Here is a 21,587-nt window from a genome sequence, read left to right as displayed (position 1 = left end):
GAGTAACGGGTAACGCAATTTGATAGGAGATACCGTAAAATAATAACGGCATTACTTTACTCGTTATTCACTTGGAATTGTAACGAGTACGTTAGTGCATTAGTTAAAAAGTAACGCGTTACAAGTAACGTCGTTACTAGTAACGCGTTAGTTCCAACACTGCGTATAACCCACATTATAATTTGTGACGAAGAATTGACCGCGACTACTTTAAAATTATGTGTAAACTGTTAGGTTCACGTTTTTAAGCTTCAACTTTGCGAATCTTTGCATTGTAGTCGCATTTCTGAATAGATGGTTTAACAAATGGTGCAGTTTTTTGTTATTATCTATGGCCCTTGCGAAAACAGCATAAATCATGAAATGTTTTGTTGTTATCAGCGAGTTGCGAAATTGACGCTACCGCTTATCTTTGTGTAATATATTTTTCATTCGTTAGTTCAGTTTAAAGCACTGTCATCACTTACAATATCAGCACACCACAGTGACGCATGGTGGGGCTGTGGGCTTGAAGTAGCTCCGACGACTTTAATATCCCAGAATTAAAAACTAAACGATGAGGCTCCAATGCACGCTGTGAACGTGGTTGGCTAGCGAAGCTGTGCTATCCCCTGCAACGATTGCTCACTCTGCTATACCAAATGCCGCCGCTGGTCCAAGCACGCAATCGCTGGTCGCATTGTTTGAAATTCCCGCGCGAGGTGATGTGAATGTGACGTCATAACCCTATTGACCAATCTTGATTTTCGCGTAACCCCACCGACGGCGACTTTTCTGCGACACGAGGGTAACTTTATCGCGTTAAAACGTGGTGTGGATAACTCACCGCTTTCTCGCTGTGTTTGGGCGACGCCCTTGCCTGCTAAGAATTTGGGCCTTGAACTCAAACCCACCGCTCCCAGAGGGCGCGCGCGAGTGCACTCCCCACCGAGGTTGGACGTTTCCGTTTGCTTGAGTCTCGGGCTTTCATAAGGCCATAACGTTGCAATCACTATCCCTACGTCGTTTCCTTCCGAGAGTTGAAGGCGAATAGATAGTTGGCGCCAGTCCACTCCCGTTGAAATCTCGCGTGTCGGGCTTTCGCGAAGTGTTTTCGCGGCTACACGCCACCCGACCTCCTCGACACTTAACTTCCCGCCGCAGGGACTACTTCATCTTCTCCAGTTGCACAAGGCTCTATAATGTGGTACGTGCTTACGTTGTAAGTTATTTGGCCGAGGATCGGATGACGAGTGGGCGCTCCGCCCTTATGTACCATGACGAAAGAGAATAGGTCAGGTATTTTTCTAATATGTCGGACCTATTTGGAATCTGGCGTTACTGACAGAGCCAAGTTGCTCGAGGGTTCGCCCATGGCAACGACCGGCGAGTGTTCGTTGCGAAGCATTCCAGACACAATATCATTGTCTCATGAACTCCGAGAAGCGACGATCGACCGAGAGAGTGATTTTGCTCCGTCCTCTTCGCTTTATCGGTCGTTAATGCTGTCGGTGCGCGTTGTCATTTGTTGCTCGCTGCGAATCGGGTGGGAAGAAAAGCCCCCTAAACTCGCGTTTTCGATTCTCAATGCTCCTACTCTGTTTCTCATGAGGACATTAATTAAACACACATAAATAACCTCTTCCTGGGTACTCGGACAGCCGTGACCTGTATTTGGAGGCATTTCTTACCTTTCAGAAGCCGCCATTTAGTGTGTTTGACGTCATGAATTCACGTGATCCAGTAAATGGTGATTATTGACCAATTTTTATGCTTTAAATAGTCTATTGTTATTGGAAGCAGTGTGCGGTGTAGTCACTGACAGCCTAAGACACTCTTCGGGATTAATTGTTCGCCGTTTTCTTATGCCGCAATTGCATTGGTTGCACACTGAAGATTCACGAGACTCGTCATGGCCAGCGTTCCTGCGCTGTCAGTAATTATTAAAACTTCCAACTTCGCTATTTATTCCCGTCTTCGCCAGGGATCTATCTTTGGTCTTCTTTATATAATGAAACTATTTTGACAGTGGTATGCGAAGACACAAGCGATTATTCAAAGTCGACCGTGGCTTCTTTTATTGGAGAAGGCAATTTTTCGCCGTTAAAGCAAAAAAGTAAAAAAAAAAAAAAAAACGATTTCCTCGGGGAGAGGCATTCAAATTCGCATCGATGTACGGAACAGGCGTAACATCAATCTAAAGTAGCAACGTATCCAAACGCAATTGCAAAAAAAAAAAAAAGCAAGTAAAGAGAAATGAGTAAATTTCATTGTATAAGGAAAGTGACATAAAAACGGCACTGTGGGGAGAATTCGGTACGCTTGGCACAAGTAACTGAAAGCAAGTAATCCATAACAGTTACAAAGACTTTCGATCAAAAGAAATATTCGATCACATTACTTGATTACTCGACCCCAAAAGCAATCGGACATTAGTTGTGTTGACTACTAATCTAGTTGATGGACCATGGCGGAATGTCAAAAATGTATTTAAGATAATGAGTACAAGATAGTCAAAAAGGTAATTGAAACACAATATCAAATACTCTCGATCAAAAGTATTTGCAAGATACAAAGATTCTTCAAAAAGTATTTGAAATACAGTCTCTTGAGCAGAGTATTTGAGATAGGCATAAGTCTAGGTCAAAACTTGTCGGCGTTATCCAAGTACCGGACCCAAGGGGGGACAGGGATGGTACTTTGGGCCGGAGCATAGCCTCCTCTATACGGAGAAAGCCTGGCGCGTCGCGTGAAAAGACGGCCGCCGTAAATGGGAAAGGAGGGGTGGAGAAACGGGAGCGGAGAGAACCTTTGCTGCTAGCGCCACAAAAGAGCGAGCGGCCAAACGCAGAAACAATCTTTTCTTCTTCTCTCTCTTTTCTTGTCGCTATCGTGGAGAGGAGAAACTCAACGTCCCCCCTTTCCCGTTTCTCCCTGCGCCCTTTCGAATCGCCGCGCCCGTTTCTCCCGGAGTACGAAAACGACGGTGACGAAAACACAAAAACAAGCGTGGTTCGGGGAGCGGCCGCTCATGACCCAAGCGCTCGCTGTCTAGGTCTGCCTTTTCTGCTCTGCGCTACCATATTGGTCACCGTTCGGCGCGCTCCTCCTCTCCTTTTTCCTGCGGCCGCGCGCCCTATTGCTCCCTCGTCGATGTGCCAGGCTTTCTCCGTATAGAGGAGGCTATGGCCGGAGCCACGCGGGAAAGAATCCCAATTTTCCTCTGTCTCGCCTGCCCCAGCTGTGCTAAATAGTTGTTCATCATTCAATTTCCTTTAGATCCACCAATCTTTTCATCGAGTCTTTGTGGCTGTACTTCTTTTCCCTTCCGTCCTTCCATCGTCGCCAGCAAAACCCAGGGCCCCGGCTCAATCTGCTACGCCCTCAGGGACGGCAGGGCCAAGGCCCGTGCACTTCAAGACCAAGCTCTCTCGTGTCTCACTCTTATTATGGCAGGCAGCACATAATATGTCCGTCTCCTAAAATTAAGCCCTATAAGTCCTTGTCCTCAAAACTCCAGTTCTCCTCTCAAACAGTAAAGAGCTTGCCAGTAAATTGTGAAAATTTTTCCTTTATTATGTACTAATTTCGTGACTTGTACATTGTTATAACTGATTTTTCCTACATTCTTACCTCCCACATATTTCTTTCTGCCTCTTTCACTCCCTTTTCAACTCAAGTCGTTTTCTCAACCCCATCACTAGAGTGTAGCTATTTAAAAGTAAGCTTTCGGGTTCGGTTTATTCATTTTGTGTTCAAAGTTTCAATGTATGAATACTTGAATACCTTGCGTGCCCCCCGCGTATCATCCATTTCGGACAACCTTTGTTCAAATTTCCAATTACTAATTGCCTCCCTGCTCTCAAAAGACGACCAGCCCATTTCCCCCTTAACACCTACATTTGGTGTTTTTCCATGTGCTCCCAGTGCCAATCTGCATACGCTCCTTTATCGAATTTTGAATCTTGATTGAACCTCTGATTTGATGCACAGTACCCCATTGTCAAAAGACAGTCCTGGTACCGTCACTCCTTTTCATATGCCTCTAACCACTTCATATCTATTATAGTTCAATAGTGCCTTGAGCTTCAGAAACTGATACCGCTCGCGATGATGATTGCCTTTATCGGACAGCACTATAGACCGATACGCGGGCTTGACGTCATGGAGCTGCGGCGGCGCTGCGATCGAGCCGGAGCCGGGTGGTGTGGACAGAAAGGCGTGCGTTTTCCATGGGCGACATAGCATTTCAGCACGCCGAAAAGCTGCGTAGCCGTTAACTGCACCGAAAGGTACAGCAAACGTAGCGGAGAAAGCAGGCACCTAGCCAAAGGGGAGGCCCATGGGGCCCGGGCCCCCTCCGAAATCTTCCATTTTGCTGGGACCTCCTCTTCCCCCTCCCCCTCATACAGCATTTTGTCATGGGCGGGCCCCTCCCAAAACAAAATTCTGGCTACGTGCCTGGGAGTGAGTTTCCACAAGTTCCTAGCGGACTGAAAGGCGCAAAAGGTGGATAACTTCTGTGGATCGAAAAGAATGGTTGCCTTGAGAGGACGACTGTTTGAGCAGGAAGCACTTTCTTGAAAGCAAGTGTGGCATCCATCTCAATCTCCGTCCCGAGGCCTGCTTATGTGCAGGGAAAAAGTCGTCTGAGACCACCCAGACTTCGCTCCCACGGTGTTCGCGCACAAAGCACCGCCCAAGCGCTTGTCGTTGTCTCGCTACCAGTGTTGGCAGCAACACGTTACAAGTAACGGCGTTGCCGGTGACGCGTTGCTTTTTTCTGTAACGCAGTAACGTACTAGTTACTTTTTGAAGACAGTAACGGCCGGAACGTGCTTACATTACTTATTTCGAATAACGGGTAACGTAGTTATGGTACTTGTTGCACCTTCTTCCCGAGACCTGAAAGGAGTAATTTTTCTTTCGTGGTTTTCTACTTTGTTCTCTCTTCAGCCCAGACGCAGCCGACGCTACGAGCTGATGCGAGCAATCGAAAGCGTCCAAAGCGCGCCGTCTTGATGTTAGTCGTGTTCTCTCATCGCTGAACAAAAAACCAACAGAAAAGGCCCAATGACTCTTTTCACGCTGTTTGATTGGTCTCATTAGCTCGTAGCTTCGGCTGCGCCTTAACTGAAGCTGAAGTCATTAATTCTTTCACTACATTCCACTCACCTGGAAACGTTTGCTGTTTTTTTTCCCATGCAAAAAGTCCCACTTCAGAAAAACCCCAACGCAGACGCCCTTTGTCCCAATGTGGAAAAAGGCTGCCGTAAAGAAAAAAAAAAAAAATGAACTGTTTTTGTCAATTTATAAATAAAAAGTAACGTGCGTTAGTTTTTATCGGTAACGGTAACGCTTCCCATTTATTTTGAGGTAACATAGGTTTGTGACGCGTTCCTTTTATTTGCAAGTAAAGAGTAACGTATTTCGTTACTTTTTCTCGGTAACGCCTCCAATACTCGCTACGCCCGTGCTACCAAGCAGAAGGAGACCGGCGGCTGAACGGAAAAATCGTTACCGCTTGTCGCGCCGTGTGGTTATGAGGGTGAAAAAAATATCATACCCTGACTTTAAAAGCACTGTGTGGATTTAATTAATTAATAAATAATTACAATTCGGCAGACCCACAGTTTGCCGATCCACTGTGCTCATCCCGCCGGCAGCGCGGAAAGTGGCTCAAAGTGATTGCAGGCCTCGAGTGGCCTGTACGCCTGCACCTTGTCGACCGTGAACTGGCTTGGCGAAAAAAAACTTAATAAACGACGACGTGAGCCATCGACGTAGGTGGCAGCAACTTGATATCAGAACTCAAGCAGTCCTTGTTTACGGCGTACGGATCGTCTAAGGCAAAGCCGTCCACGCACAGTTTGTCTCGATAACCCTGCCGTTCCGGCTCGGGTAGCGAGCTGAAACAGTCGGGCATAACATGCGGCATACGTTGACAAGAAATACCACGCACAAATAAAGCTAGAAGCGTCTCTACAACGTGAACAACGCGCGCGCGCCACACAACGCAATGGCGAAAACACGGAGAGCCGGCCCGCTTCAGCCCACATAGCTTCTGCGCATGCGCGGCCTTCCGGCAGTGTTGGTAAACAGAGCCGCGCTGCGTGTCGGTCTATACACGAACTCATCTCTGTTACGTCACGCCGCGGTGGTGGCGCGTCGGATGCACTTCCGCTCCGGGGCTGTGAGCGGAAGTGCCCGTGTGAGACCTGTATTCCTGCGTTGTTTTGAAAGGAACCAGACAAAAACCTGCCTTCTCGACAAAATACTGCGACTGGGGCTGTACCAAAAGTGCCGAGAAAGATTTGAAGATCAATTTTCATGCGCTCGGTTCGTCCGAGAACGTGGATATGTGCCGTGAAAAGGGAAAACCAGACGCCGTCGGACTACGATTGCTTGGGCGGGAAGCATTTTGGGTTGAATTCACGGATACTTCTGGTCATCAAATTTATATGTTTTGTTCCAAAATGAACGCCGGAAAACCATCAAGTTGTACGGACCACCTGCGGACTACGTTCAGTGCGTCTTCAAGTTCGAACGGCCGCCTGATCGTTCGAACTGTCGTCTGCTCTTTCAAACGTTTCTGCTTGTTGTCTGCTCTTTTAGAGGACACCGGCTCGTAGACCAAACGTGGGCCCGGTACTTGCGATAAGAAGTAAGTGCAGGCCTCAAAAGGCTTAAATTTGAACGTTGGTAAGCAGGCTGGACGTAAACAGTAGATACAAGGAGATGTTGATCATTGTTATCATGCAGTGGCCATCACCAACTTGTTATGACTGATTCTTTTCGTTAGATTCTGCTTGTGATTTTCAGTATCGACGTTGACATCTCAGCTACGGTTCACACATTTGCAGTCCGAGCGACGTCGCTACTGAAAATTGCGAGCGAAATCTGATCATGTGAATCAGGCTTTAGCGTACATTCTGCGGCGTCCACGCGGAATGAATGGCCGCATGTCAGATGATTCACGCGAAGTTTTGCGGTGTAACGAGCTTCGGTAATTTCGCTGACGCCGCTCAAGTAGTCAGACATCGTTAGGAGGACGTAGAATCAACAATTCCAACGCCAAAAAGATCGCGGGGACTCATACCGACGCCGAAAACATCGCATATCAATAGTTTGTTTATGGGCGACGGCGAGCTTCTTGCCCACACCCCCATCGCGCATGCGCGGCGCCGGTGGCGTCCGCTAGGGGCGCTCCGGGCGCTCCGGTTTGTTTGTAAACATGAGTTGGTGTATAACAGGCCTTTCGGCAAGCGCCACAATTCAGCCTACTATGAGCACGACTTGAGCTGCTTGAGCACGTCCTCCTCTCTGCAAGCACGACGGCACCACAACACGACTGCAGCACAGCCAGGGCCGCCCATTTTCGGCCAAACTATAAATATTGCAGCGAAATTCGTGGGCAGTGACAGCGCACGAACTGATACACTTGCTATATTCATAAAAAAAAAATTATAAAAAAAAAAATCGACGTAGTTTTTTTTTTTTTTTCATGCGCGTTTGTTAATTTGTGCACGTATATGTAGCGCACTTAGTTCTGCTATTTCCTTGCGACGTCTCTAGAATTTCCTGACGTTCTGCCGATGGCGTGCGGACGTTACGGGGTTGTCCTGAAGACATTCATAGGATATCCCAGAATGTTAGGACATCCTAAGGACATCGTAAGATCATCACAGAACTAAGTGTGCTACACATATATGGTATATTACATATCTTGACCACAGTCACTCTGGGGCATTCTTTGGGTTATCCCGTCTGACATGTCCGTGGGATGTCCGTCAGGGCCCGTTTGCTCGAAGTGCTAACCGCGGCTAAAATTAGCCGCAGTACCTACACTCTAAAAAAAAAAGGTGCCCGAAAGAACCATTTTAGGTTCTTTCACTTGTCCGATGGGCGGCACCTTTAAAGGTTCCGGAAAGAACCTACATTATCGGTTCTTCTGATGAACCCAATTTTGGGGTTCTTTATAAATCCTTTTTCGGTTCTTTAGCAGAACCCTAGGAATGGTTATTTTTGGCTCCGATAATGGTACTTCAAAAGAACTATTTATATGGGTTCTTTGTCTGAACCATAATTAGATCCTTCTTAGAACGTTTTATGGGTTCTTTCAAGAACGCCTTAGTTCTTTTTAGCCACCTTTCGTTAGGTTCTTTTTAAAACCATTTAGCGCTCTTTCAAAGAACGAAATCTTTGGTTCTTTATGGAGCGTTATTAGGATCTTTTATTGAATCTTTGATCGGGGCTGTATAGAACCGTTAAGGGTTCTTTCTAGCCACCTTACAATAGGATCTTTCTAAAACCATTTATGGCTTTCTAAAATAACCATTTATTGGTTCTTTATTGAATCTTAATTGGATCTTCTATCGAGCTCCTGATCGGTGCTTTATATATATTATTGCTTTATAGCCACCTTATTATAAATTCTTAATGGTACCATAATGGGTGTTTACCAACCAGACAATAAAGTGAACGATGCACGGCTTCTTAAAATAAAAATTTTACTGAACCTGATTTTGATATCTTAATAGAGGCTTGTTTGGTGATTAATAAAACCATCTAAGTGAATCATATGGCGAGTTATCTACTTTTACTATTCTCTACAAAGTATTTAGTGCTCCCAAAAGCGTCTGATTGACCAAAGCCAATAGTTATAAAAACAAGACACTTGTTCACTTTACATATTTTATTTAGCCTATTATTCAACGCGAACATACAAAACTACTGACATCTTTTGAGCAAAATACTGAAAACAAACAGTAATTAAACAATTAACATTTTATTGAAACAATGACCGCGTAACTGGACAAAAAGGTTTCATATCTTTTAACAGCGACAGGCATGTTTTTCCCTCCAAGAGAACAAAAAAAAAGTGAGCGATACATTTCATCGTGTGTGAGATGTCTGCTGGGTGCTTCACATCAAAGATGTAGTAAAGGGCAAACAATGTACTAACAGCTTCAATTTCTGTGGTGATGCCGGTCACGGCTTCCAGGCCATCAACGAAAACACAAAATTCATCCTCCTTGACTTGGATGATCGGTGTCAACACACTTACGTTCTGCAACAGTCAAAACAGATAACATTATCACATGCATGTCAATATTTATACTTTATACGTGAATAGATAATGTGGGTCCCCTGTAACTGAATTATATATATATATATATATATATATATATATATATATATATATATAGTAAGGTTAACAGATATGTTAAACAAAAACGTGAAAGTTACACTAATGCCACTCGAAGAGGTGAGTTATACCGCCAGGGGGGCATTATGTGGGTGGCTAATCTTTGCGATAAGTCAACTAATTATTTCAATTCGTTAATTAACTTTTTAATTGGTGAAAATGGACATATGGTTTTAATTATAAACTTGCTGAGCGTCATCGAAACCACTGAATCAGTAATTTTCAGAATGACTTCGAGCGCGTGAGAAACCTAGTAGTGCAATAAAGTTACCGGTCGAGAAGCAGGTACAAGGCTAGCGGTTGCGGAACATGGATGATTAGATTAGGGAGTCTTCGTAGATCGTTTTGGCCGTCCCGCAACGCTCTCTGTAACCCACTACGATACCCGGAACTCTACAGTCAAGGCCCTCGGAGCGCAGGCGCAGTAGCGGTTTCTTCGTTGAGAAGGGCTTAGCGGAGGGGGAAACGCGGTCTACGAAAACTTCCTATTATCATCGCGTTCTGCAACCGCTAGCCTTGCACCTGCTTCACGAGTGGTAACTTTAGTGCACTACAACGCTTCTCACGCGCTCAAAGTCTTTCTGATAATTACTGATTCAGTGGTTTTTGATGACGCTGAGCAAGTTTCTAATTGGAACCATATGTCGATTTTCATTAATTAAAAAGTTAATTGACGAATTTTAATTAATTATTTGACTGATCGATTAGCCCGCTTCAGTATGTCCCCCTCGCCATATAACTCACCTGCACAAACAGCATAACTGTTACTTTCACGACTTTTCTTTTAAACAAATCTCGTCAACTTAAAAAAGAAAAAAAGAACTACATTGCATGCACCAAGTATATAACTCTACTGTTCGGTCAAGATATGTGTTGTTTATATTCTCTATATCTTCAAAATTATAGGATAAGTTGATTACGTTTAAATACGGTCAAGAAAATGTATTAAAAAATAATTAAGCATACATATATAAAAATATATTAGAGACCACTTTACTTACGTTGTTGGACGTGAAGAGCAGGTGTCTCTTTCATGGAACACCAATGGCAGGCTCAGGAGGCCGACCCTTCAAGGATTGTCTGCAAACACATAACCTGAAGATATAGTTTATACATTTCGACATTTGAAATGACTCAATCTGGATGAGCATAGTACAAGGCGTGCAGTCATTTAATTCCTACTGGTTGATAAATCGTACTGCACCGGCTATATTTCTCATCTATAGCGGAGACATGACTTGCAAAAGCAGATGGGAAGACCAATATCCGCTGTATAGACAACCACAACACCACAATACACTTGCCTTCTTTTGCATCTCACCACTACTCTACAGCTTATCTGATGGCACAAGTTTCCAATAATACCAATTCTAAACCAACATATGATCGCAATTAGCCACGCCACACTTTTTTTGAGGCCGCGCTCTAACATCGGGCAATTTTAATGTAGAGTTGTTACATTTTTTTAATGCAGCTTGTAAAAATTTACAAAGCTGTCGTTTTGCACGCATGTTTATAATATCGGTGGGTAAGTTCAACAAAATCCAATGGTCATAGCAAAATTATCTAAGTGGAAAATTAAAACCTTAAAGATGGCTCCTTACTCGCAAGAATTCTCTTTTATAAATTTACTGTTCGTTCTTCATGCGGTCAAGGTTACCGGCTGATACTGCAGCGAGCGCTTTTTTGCCATTTTATTTTTATATTTTATAATTTTTTAACTAAGTAATTAATTTTTATGAATCTATAGTGAGTAATCTCAGTAAGAGTTGTATACAGCAAATTGTAAGGAGGACATTTTAATCGCGTTTTTTTTTATTACTAGCAAGATGTAATTCATTAATTACCAAATTTTTTGCTAAAATGATTGGCTGCGACTATTGAACTTAGTGTAAATTTACTGGCGAAAAATAAAATATTATTCTTGAGTTACTGCTGACTCTTTTTTTCTAAATTTGCAATAAAGAAAAAAATAAAGGCGAAATCGTTTTAGACATCCGTCACAAAAGTCTTATGCGTTGTATACGGACTTTCCCTCCAAGCAGGCTCGATATCCGGCGTATCCGCATATCAAACATTCGGCGTGACCCCTAACGCTGTCAGGTCGCGGGACAATTGTTACCAAGTTATCCTTGCCGATAAGATTTTCTACGTTAAAATTAAGCGCAAAAACTTCGCATTGAAGATGGCTGCGTTATTAATGATTCGTATTTAACATTTTATTTTAAGCAACTGAGAAAATGGCCACGAGCAGTCGCCTTCCAAGCACTGCAGGTGTCTAATATTTGTGGCAATATGCGACACAACGCGATAGTGATAGCAAATTAGAGTGAACAAAAATAAAACCGGCAATAATGTCTCGCCGCGAAATAAAAAAAAAAATGTGTGCGTGTTTTTTTTTATGATTATGAAGTACGGATTAACGTTTTTCGCCTCATATTGTCACAGCCACAGGCTAGTGAATTCTCTGAGACCTTTTATTGGGATTTTTCTTTTATGGTGAGAATAAAAATTTAAATAGAAAAGTAAAAAAAAAGAAAAAAAATGTAATTTTAAATTTGGAGTCGCCAGATTTCATAGCATTGAGAATATGAGGGCGAAGAAAACTCTTGCGAGTGGTAAGCAATTCTTAAAAAGCTTGTATTTACTGCTCGTATATTTTGACATGACGATCCGGTCTCGTCATCTTACCCACCAATATTACAAACAAGCTTGCAAATTGACTTCTCGCTGAATATCTTAATTAACTTGAAAATAAACGTGAAAAAAGCTTCCGAGATGGCCGCTGTGATCCAGTGCTGCGGTTTCTTTACCATGTCTCAATGTTTTAGTAGTAGAACCAATACAAAAAGAGTCGCAGCTTCTGGCTTCAACGATCCACCTCTTTAGAAATCATGGTTCCAGAGTTTCTGATATAAAAACAGATGTTCGCGCTCCTTGGATTCACGAGCGACCATGGCATGCTTTCAAGCGAGAGTTAGGGAGAGCGCTCGTGGTGTGCGCGCGCGTTCTCTGCCCAAAAATCTCGAACCGGTGAGTTCCTAAAAAAGGTGGCGCGAGCAGCCAAAGCACCGCGAAGGGCAACGAGCAAGTGCTGGAGTCCAGGCGTCCTAAAGCAACGCCTTACGCTTCATGCACTCTCTATGACGCGCCATCTCCTGCTCTCACCGATTAACAAAAATGTAAGTTTCAGTGACCGGTACCATAATACTGATAATATTACTTAGAATGTACTTTCAATACGCACATATACAGGAAAAATATTTACCTTGAAAGGCAGAACACGCAGATCCCAATCGGCTTTCTGGTCGACCATGCGCAGACATCATCCGTCGTCCACTTGTCCATGTCCAGAGTCATTTTCCGAGTGAACGAAATGGCGCGCTGCGTATCTTCGCTGGCTTAGCGCCGCGTAGTGGTGAGGACCCCATAGCGGCCCATGCATGCCACAAAATGTCACGGAAAAAGAAGAAAAAAAAAAAAAAAGAAGAGGAACACGTACAGCAACCAAACAGGAACCAACGCAAACGAGAAACCCATCTGGAGCTAACACAAAGCAGGCAGACCGGGAGGAACCAAAAACCCGACAAGCCCCCCACCCGACGCCGACGTTTCTTTTCTGCGTCCCGAAGTGCGACAAACGTAGCGCCTTTGAAGTAAGGTCGCCCACCCTTTAATTTCTCCTCAAGGTTACTTCCCTTATTACCCCTCCCCCTCTTTGACTTCGGCATGTGCCGCACTGGCTCAAAAACATGTTTCTCTTTCCCTTCATCTCTATCCTCTCTCCACCCCACCCTCCCTTCCTTCCCTATCATCCTCTCAACCCTTCCAACTCTGTGCGGTGACTGTCGGCCTGGTGACGGATGTCAAAATAAATGTACGCTGCCAGGAACTCTAGGAGAGCCCAGAGCCATACGGGTCAGCGCCACCTCCAGGTCGATCTCGACAACTTTTTTTGGCATTTCCGGGGATAGCAGAAGGACCCGCGCTCAAAACGGTAGAGGGAACGCGTGCCTGCACCTTTCACTGCATTGCCCCCGCGCTCCCGTGCCGAAATGACCTTGCTTGAAAGCACGCTTTCTCTCTCGCCTATTCCCACAAAGCACCCTCTCAAGTCGTCCCGAAGCCACATTTCTTTCTTTTTTCGAAAAGCGTTCTTTTGAAGGCAGAATCTCGAAGGGACACGCCTCCTTTTGCGCAAAGAACCCTTTTCAGTCGATTTGGCACGCTTATTTTTGAGAGTGTAGGAGAGGGATTTTGAAATCACTTGACGGGGGGGGGGGGGGGGGGGGGGGGGGGGGGGCTCGGTAGGATGTGGGGAAACATGGCGGTGCCCCGGTGAGTGAGCCCCGCTCGCTTTGGAACTAATATGTCGTTGTAGCTGCAATATCGGGAGTGTTAGCCACCAATGAATGGTGCAGGAGGCTGTCGCTTTGCCTTACCTCACTTAAATCGGAAAGCATGAGCAATGACCTCACCGCATTTTTTAGATAGTCTTTCGATTCTGGCCATTCCTAAGCCTAAATGAACGTGATAATTGTCGGCATGGCAACGTCTTTGGAAAGTGGATTGCCTTGACTCAATCGGCCGGGTATTGATAGCACACAGAAGCAGACAGCGTCCCAATAGACTTTTTGCTAAATTACCCAAGCATCGAGGAAAACGCTGGAACTGTAATTCTACGGTCTGCGCGCGCTGGCCTTCCTCTTATAAAAGATTCGACGTAAATAATCGTAATAAGGCTTTGACGAACGCGCGTGGAAGGCCAAATTTGTTTTAGACTTTTTGCTTTAGAACAATTACTACTGCAAACGCCGGCATATGCAACGCGTGTGGCTACACTCGTAGCATGCACCTCGGTGCTTGGGAAATTTAGAAACTACTTTTGTGTGCTATCAATACCCGGCCGATTGAGTCAAGGCAATCCACTTTCGAAAGACGTTGCCTTGCCGACAATTATCGCGTTCATTTAGGCTTAGTAATACCCAGAATCGAAAGACTATCTAAAAAATACGGCGCGGTCATTGTTCATGCTTTGCGATTTAAGTGAGGTTAGGTAAAGCGAAAGCCTCCTGCACCACTCGTTGCTGACTAACGCCCGATATTGCAGCTACAACGACATATTACTTTTAAAGCGAGCGGCGCTCACTCGCCGGGGCACCGCCCCCCATGCTTCCCCGTATCTCTACGTATCCCTACCGAGCCCCCCGCCCCTGTCACATGATTTCAAAATTCCTCTCCTTGGTACTGCGGCTAACTTTAGCCGCGGTTAGCGCTTTGAGCAAACGGGCCCAGGTGTCGACTTCGAGACGTGGGACGTCAGTACATTTTTGGGGTGTCCCCGGGACGTTTGGTGTTGTCTGGGCATTGGGCGCCATATATGAGTGCGTTGCTGACTGCGCATCTTCGGGGGAAAGGGTGAGGGGGGGGAGTGATACCGTTGGCCTGGCAGAGGTCCTCGCATCAGATCAAGCTCCTACCTAATGTCTGCAAAGAACGGTGATCTTAGTGGTGTGGAATGCACGCTGCAGAAGCATTGTGTAAGTTAACATTAGCGAGTTTTAGTAGACCGTGTTTCCCGCTCCGCTAAGCCCCTCCGCTACCCGGAACTCTACAGCCAAGGCCATCGGCGCGCAGGTGCAGTGGCGGTTTCTTTATTGCGGAGGGCTAGCGGAGGGGGAAACACAGTCTACTAAAACTCCCTATTTACAAGGTAGTAGACTCGTTAGCGTTCTCCGCCAAGTCAGATTCAGGACTAAGTGACTCCACGAGAGAGCCATACTGTCGCGAACTGGCGCTGCTTCTTAGAGGCCGATGACGGGGCGGCATTGCAGCATGAGCTTCACAGTCTGCCAGCAGGCGCAATCTTGAAATCTGTTCCTTCGTTTTAAAATTAGTTTTCTTGACTTTTCTGCCGGCAGCCTAGAACCAATAGTGTAGAAGAGTGTTTCTAGGCTATCGCCAAAGATAGTCCATATCTAAACTTAGAAAGAAGAGCAAACATTTTGTTTTCGTACCCCTTTAAGCGGCCGTAATTTTGAAATAGGCACATTCAACGGAACGCATGATATCTGAACCTGCTAGCGTGAGTATACGTTTCTCGGTATACTCCACTCACCCCTACTTCTTATGCCGCCCGCCAAGCTATTCCTTGAATTGGATTCCACGCTTCGTACGAAGCACAGATGTGCCGGCGGCTCACTTTTGCTTCTCGACGCAACGCAGTCAAACACTCAAACGCCCTCAAACACAACAGTGCGTGGGGGCCTTAAGCTGACAGTGCGGTGGTAGCTATGGGTCTGTTGGACCAGCCATACGCCTATCTTTTACCATGTGATCGCGCTCTCCCTCTCACAGCTACTTGGAAAAAAAAAAAAAGGCTCACAACTGATAAAAGGGAGGCGGTTGATTGGTCCGTTGAACGCGTAGCTTTTACCGCGCTGTCAGCTTAGGGATGAAATGAGTATAGCGTATTCCATCCCGTTTGTGTTTAGAATAAATGCAATAATCACTACTTAGAAATTTCAAGTTTGTTCTACCGTATCAAACTGTTTACGTTTATCGATCTGTCATTTTTATTTCGAGTGGATGGGTCCGAGCTGTTCCCTGTAGCTGGAAAGGCAAGTTGGCGAGGTCTCTTTAACATTGGCCCTCCCTTAGTTAAAGAGACCTTTATACGAACTGTATGTGGTATCGATCTCCAGCTCCCTTTACCAAAGGGACCTTAGCTAAAGGCACCTTTACGCTGCCGTGGGAATGGGGCATTAATCTTGTTTTTCCATGTTGTGTTCACCGTGTCGGCGGCACCAGGGACACTAGCTCTCAAGCCGCCCCGGGACTGAATGACGCAGTCACTCAGTGCCGGGGCGCAGCGTCGCCTAGATCGTGCTCGTTGACGGCTGCCGAATTGAGCGCGCCGATTAACCTCCTGTGGCCCACTCAGTCGCCAGGAAAAGCCCCCGCGAGACGTCCGGTGGAATGCCCCCCCCCCTTCCCCCCCCTCCCCCCTCACGCGTGACTCATACCGCCACCGGGAGCGTTGAACCAGCCTCTCCCTCCCCTTCCCCGTTCCTCCCAGTCGCCGCTACCACCCATCGCCATGATCATTATTTCTCACTGCATGTTTAGCATATAGATGCGTCGTCGCGAAAAAAAGAGGTAAACGATTGCAATCGTAAGTACTCGTAGTCACAAAAGTAGTCATTCGATATCTTTATTGCTAATTAAGCATAAAAACATTATCGAATCTGGCAACATACTTTATTACTCGTTATACAGGGTGTTTTTATATTTTGTTTATCGAAAACAGGTTTTTCTACAAAAAGTCGTGGAAGCTATACAAATGCGGTCTGCTTAAGTGAGCTATACGGCCAGGCGGACATTGCGTCTAAGAAATAAAGAACTGAAAGATAACTAATTAACGAAAATGCACTAATTACTTTTAATTACACTTTTTAGGGTACATGTCTATATTGATGAAATGGAGCCATGCAATGTTGAAGGTCCGCTCAGTTTTTTTTCTAAAAATCCTGGATTGAGCACGCAGTTCGTGTTATTCATCGCCAAATTTTCTTCTGGAAATCTGCTGAAACCGAATCCAAACGCGCGATGCCCGCCGAAAGGACAAAACTCGTTTGACGACGGAGGGTCACCTCTTAATGACGAAATTTCCATCGCTCTATTGCGTCGCAGAGCATCGAAGCTGATTGCACTCGGTGATCCATTAGCGAACTAAGGCAATAAGCCACCTTATCGGCCACGACAAGTTGCTTTGCTTTGCTGCGGGATACCAGGGAAAAACGTTGGAACTTTTCATCATGGGTGGGAGTCAGTGATATCGCGCAGCAAAGCATAGCCACTTGTCGCGGCCGCTATGGTAGCTTCTCGCTTAGCTCGCTAGCCACGGAACACAAAGTGCAATCAGCTCAGGTGCGCTGTGATGCAAAATAGTAGGATCGTTCGATTTGCCTGCGTCCACTGCACGGGTGCATAAAAGTGAGGGGTAGTGTACTTCCGTTGTATGTAATGAGATACGACCGGAAGGAGACCACCCTACACAGGCCTACACCGGTGCAGGGAGTGCAAGTAAATCGAACGCTCCTCCTGGCGCAAAAAGAGTGCCTTTATTTCTTCAATAAAATATGCGCACTAAAACTGCGAACTGAAAGAAGTGATTAGTGAATTTTTGTTAATTAGTCATTTTTTAGTAGCATCCTCTATTGTAGATAACGTCCGCCTGGCTGTAGAACTCACTTGCACAGACCGCATTTGTGTAGCCTTCACGGCATTTTTTTTTTTTTTAGAAAAAGACTGTAGTTTAAAAATAAAAACGAAAAGAAAAAGAACCTGTATTATTTAATGTGTGCACTGAAAGCAATAAACCGAAAACGATCGGAATGATTAAACTTGAGGAAGAAACGAGAAGGACGGACAACCCCACACCAAATGAAGAAATGCGCAGATACAGCTCTGTGCGTTTCAATTTATTCGCTGCGCGTTTCTTCCTTCGCTGTGCGTTTCTTCAATCGGGGTCTCGTCCTTTGCACTGCTTTCATTCTCATGAAGTTAGAGCATTAACAGGTACACCCTATATTATCAATCTCGCGCGACTACTGGACAGACACAAATTACCATCATACAGCACTACAGCCTCTGCATCCCTACCCTTATATGTTTCGATTACCTTCTGGATTACAGCGACCGCGACCGCTATGGAACAGATTTTACATCCTCTAATGCTACAAGTTCCTGATCGGAAGAAACCACAGGATTGGTAGCTTTGTTGGGTAGAAACTTAGAAAGGCGAATCAACCATACATTCTGCGTTACTGTACGGAATATAACGAAGAATCTAGCATGCTTCTAGATAATCGGGAAACCTTCGGGTATCCAAACACGCACTGCTTTTCAACTGCCGATACGCGACGTAAGATGGTAATGCCGCATTTTCACTGGCAGTTGAAACGCGTTCGCAAAGCGGTTGCGAACGCGATTGCTTAAATATCCAATAGATATTCATGCGAGTTTGATGATGAAAACGAGCATATCCGCTTCTTTGTTGCGGTTCGAACGCGAGTGTGAATCCACCTTATCAGTCGTATAATGGAATGTGCTTATCCACTAAGCAGCATGCCCTTAATTCCCTGGTTATATATGTATACACTGTAAGGTCACAGTTACTCGCCGCTAATTTCTACCCGCGTTGCTCAGGGTAAAGTGACTTGTTTATAGGGAATGGGTGCCAGTACACACTTCCGCGTCTGACATTGTCACGCGTGTAGCAGTGTCCCCTCTCTGGTGCCGAACACGATCACGTAAAACATCCGAGATACATCAAAGATCAAAACACCGCCCCAACACAAGTAAAACCTCAGACGCTAAAAGCTGGTTCACACAGCACCCCTTTCTTCCGTTTTCTGACGTTGCTCGAGTCATAAGTCACCGAAACCTTCGTGTCTCGAATGTCGCGTGCCATGCTATCTCTTTGAAGTGGTAGCCAAGCGTAGAAGCCCAAATATCCCTATGATTTCTACTAAAGCTTTCATAACGTAACGTAACGTAAGAAAACGAGGCGCTGTGAACCAGCCTCAAGAGCTCAAGCCGGGAGACGCCGTTTTATGCGCTACAAAGGAAAAAAAAGAAACCTAAGAATTCATGCCACTACCACGTATCCTAGTGGCAGTGTCATGAATTCTGCAATTTTGGGTTGTTTTACGGCGTAAAATCTAGCCGATTTGAGACGTGGGAAGTTTTTTTCAGTTCCTCAGCACCACAAAGAAAAACGAAAGTACAAACAGCGATGAGGTCGTCATACGAAGTCCCTCCGGTTACCAATCCGGTGAGCTTGTACAACCCAAAACGAGGGCGACAGAGGAAGTGCGAAGCCCAATCCGGTGAGCTTGTACCATCCAGATTGCCGGTGAGTACAAGCTCACAAGCAATCCGGGCTATAATCCGGGAACCAGATTAGAGAGGGTGCCACATTTTGTTGAAAGCTTCCGTGCACGAGGGTTATCTCAGGAATCCAGTTTGAGACCATGGGCGTTTTTACCGTATATAAAGATCTAGTAAACAGTTCCCGCTCTGAGAAGGTGGTGTTCTATAACTTAAATGTGTTTTTTGCAACCCGACTGGCTGTGAATGAAATCATCTTTAAAGACTCGACACACACACACACACGCACACGGATACACACACACGCGCGCGCACGCACACGCATACACACACGCACGCACACACGCACACGCACTCGCACACACATACACACACAAACACACACACACACAGACGCACACACGCGCGCGCGCGCACGCACAGCCAAATTATGTTGGTCAAACCACTTTCTTTATCGATACCCATCCTTGCATATCCGAGGTTTTTGTCACTGAGCTGGGAAATCGAGATTCTGGTTCTCGCGATGGATCTGTGTACATATAAGTGATACTCCACAAATAAATCTTTAGTGGCAGTAGTATATTTATTTAAGGCGCTCCTTTTATCGCTTTTGTTTTCTCACGTCTTGTTCTTTGATGTTTCATATTTTAAAGGGGTTATGCAACGATTTTTGTACTTTGCGCAAATACCGCTTAGAATGTGTCCCGACTTGAAAACCTGTGAAACACCCATTGGTTTTTCACCACACGGAATCGAAGTCGCAGAAAAAAAAAATATAAACGAGCAGCGTTCACCCCCTCAACTCGCAGCCAAAACAAGCGGCCACGCTATCTGGAGAGCCAATGTTGATCATAGCCACGCGCTGGAGTTGGCAAGGCACAGGGCACGCGCGGAGTTCCAGACATTGTTATGGTTCGGCTATTGACGTCATTGCAGCAATTGGACACGGGCCACTACCCGAATGCTTCTCAAGCTATCGATTATCACGAGCCCAAATTGAATTCCCACGCAATGCTCGGGTCCAGTCTATGAGTCGCATTCAAATATCGTCACTGGAGGATACTGCGACCGCCCTGCTACGTCATCAAGTTTAGCGAAGGAGAGATTGAATGAAAACGCTCGCTTTTGTCCTTGAAATTACAACAAAGGAGTTTTTTTTGCTAGTGGCGTTGCATGCAAGTATCCTTTAGTCCCGCTAGTGCCTGTAAGCTCGCGTAAAGTGAAAAACATTCCAACTGAATATTTTTTCTCCGCCCCTTTAAAGTGTGATTGAGCACTATGCACTGGCCCATTGCCCTCGTATATCGTCGGTGTATGGACCGCATACCACCGGTGTATCGTCTGTTCTCGGTTGCCATAAATATGTGGCTAAAGTGTAAATGATCTCAATGACTTCAAATTAGCCTGAGTTGAATATTACCACAACCAGCAACATAATATGCCAGCGAAAAGAGAAGAAAATATATTGTAATATCACACTAGCTTTACATTCAGTTTATGGAACAGGTAACACAGTTTAGAACTCTGGACGTATGCTTTCATGATAGCATATCTATACGTAGTTACAGCTTAGAGGTACCAGTAGGAAAGATCCCTTTGCAGTCGAAGAATCAGCTTTGCTTTGCTTCGCCCTAAGCCAAAGGAAGGAGCAGAACAAAATGACCGTGATGTTGATAAAAGGGAATTATGACTCAACTTACGATGCGCAAACCATTTAGAGACATGGCCACGATCCCTTACTGGTAAGAGAAAAATGTCAATACTTTGGGGGTGTTTTCAGATAGGTCCATTCTGCCCGATCCGCCAAGCATATTGGGGGACCGAAATGGCTGCTGCCATTCTCGTTTTGCGCGTATTACAGGACCTGTCCTTCTTCGTTATAATCTGTACATCACGCAGTATGTATAGCTGATTCACCTTTCTGAGATTCTACCCTACAAAGGTACCAATCCTGTGTTTTGTTTGCATTCGATCAGGAACTTGTAGCATTAGAGGATGTAAAATCGGTTTTATAGCGGTCGCGGTAGTCTAGAGGGTAATCGAAACGTAAGGGTAGGGATTCAGAGCCTGTAGTGCTGTATAATGGCGTCTGTCCAGTAGCCGCGCGAGACTGATTATACGGTGAACTAATGCTCTAACTTCATGAGAATTAAAACAGCGCAAAGTACGAGAGACCGAATGAAGAAAGACACAGACACAGCGCTGTGTCTTCCTTCATTCGGTGTCGGTCTCTTGTTCCTTATTCTGTTTTAATTCTGAAGTATGTTCCAACTCGCGCAAGCTTCTCCTTCAGGTCTAACTTGTGTTCGCAAGTAGGGTATACCTATCGCATTGGATCAAAATAAACAAAAACACTTGAAACCAGAATGCACTATACTGTGATGGGGAAACTGCAGTCGCGTCAGCAGCATCGCTCCCAGGTACTCAGCACTGGCCTAGTGCCCACAGGATATTCATCTGACAGCCCTGCCCACGCGGAAGCGAGAGAGCCGCCAAGCGGCTTCAT

The 21,587-nt window shown here is 45.4% G+C and overlaps 1 protein-coding gene and 1 long non-coding RNA gene across 3 annotated transcripts in view; one reads left to right on the top strand and one right to left on the bottom strand.

Annotated features, from left to right (window-relative positions):
• The window catches only part of LOC8036660 (zwei Ig domain protein zig-4), a 313,494-nt gene that overhangs the window by 25,223 nt on the left and 266,684 nt on the right, over positions 1 to 21,587 (top strand). The gene's annotated exons all lie outside the window — the stretch shown is intronic.
• On the bottom strand, positions 8,849 to 12,751 carry LOC115321360. Its single transcript, XR_003918782.4, has 3 exons — positions 12,456 to 12,751; positions 10,189 to 10,267; positions 8,849 to 9,049 (listed from the first exon to the last, which is right to left on the bottom strand). It is a non-coding gene; the product is annotated as an uncharacterized LOC115321360 (long non-coding RNA).

This window comes from Ixodes scapularis, unplaced genomic scaffold (assembly GCF_016920785.2).
Source record: "Ixodes scapularis isolate PalLabHiFi unplaced genomic scaffold, ASM1692078v2 PGA_scaffold9__187_contigs__length_104089568, whole genome shotgun sequence".
Lineage (NCBI taxonomy): Eukaryota > Metazoa > Arthropoda > Arachnida > Ixodida > Ixodidae > Ixodes > Ixodes scapularis.
This window is presented reverse-complemented; position numbering and strand designations above follow the sequence as displayed.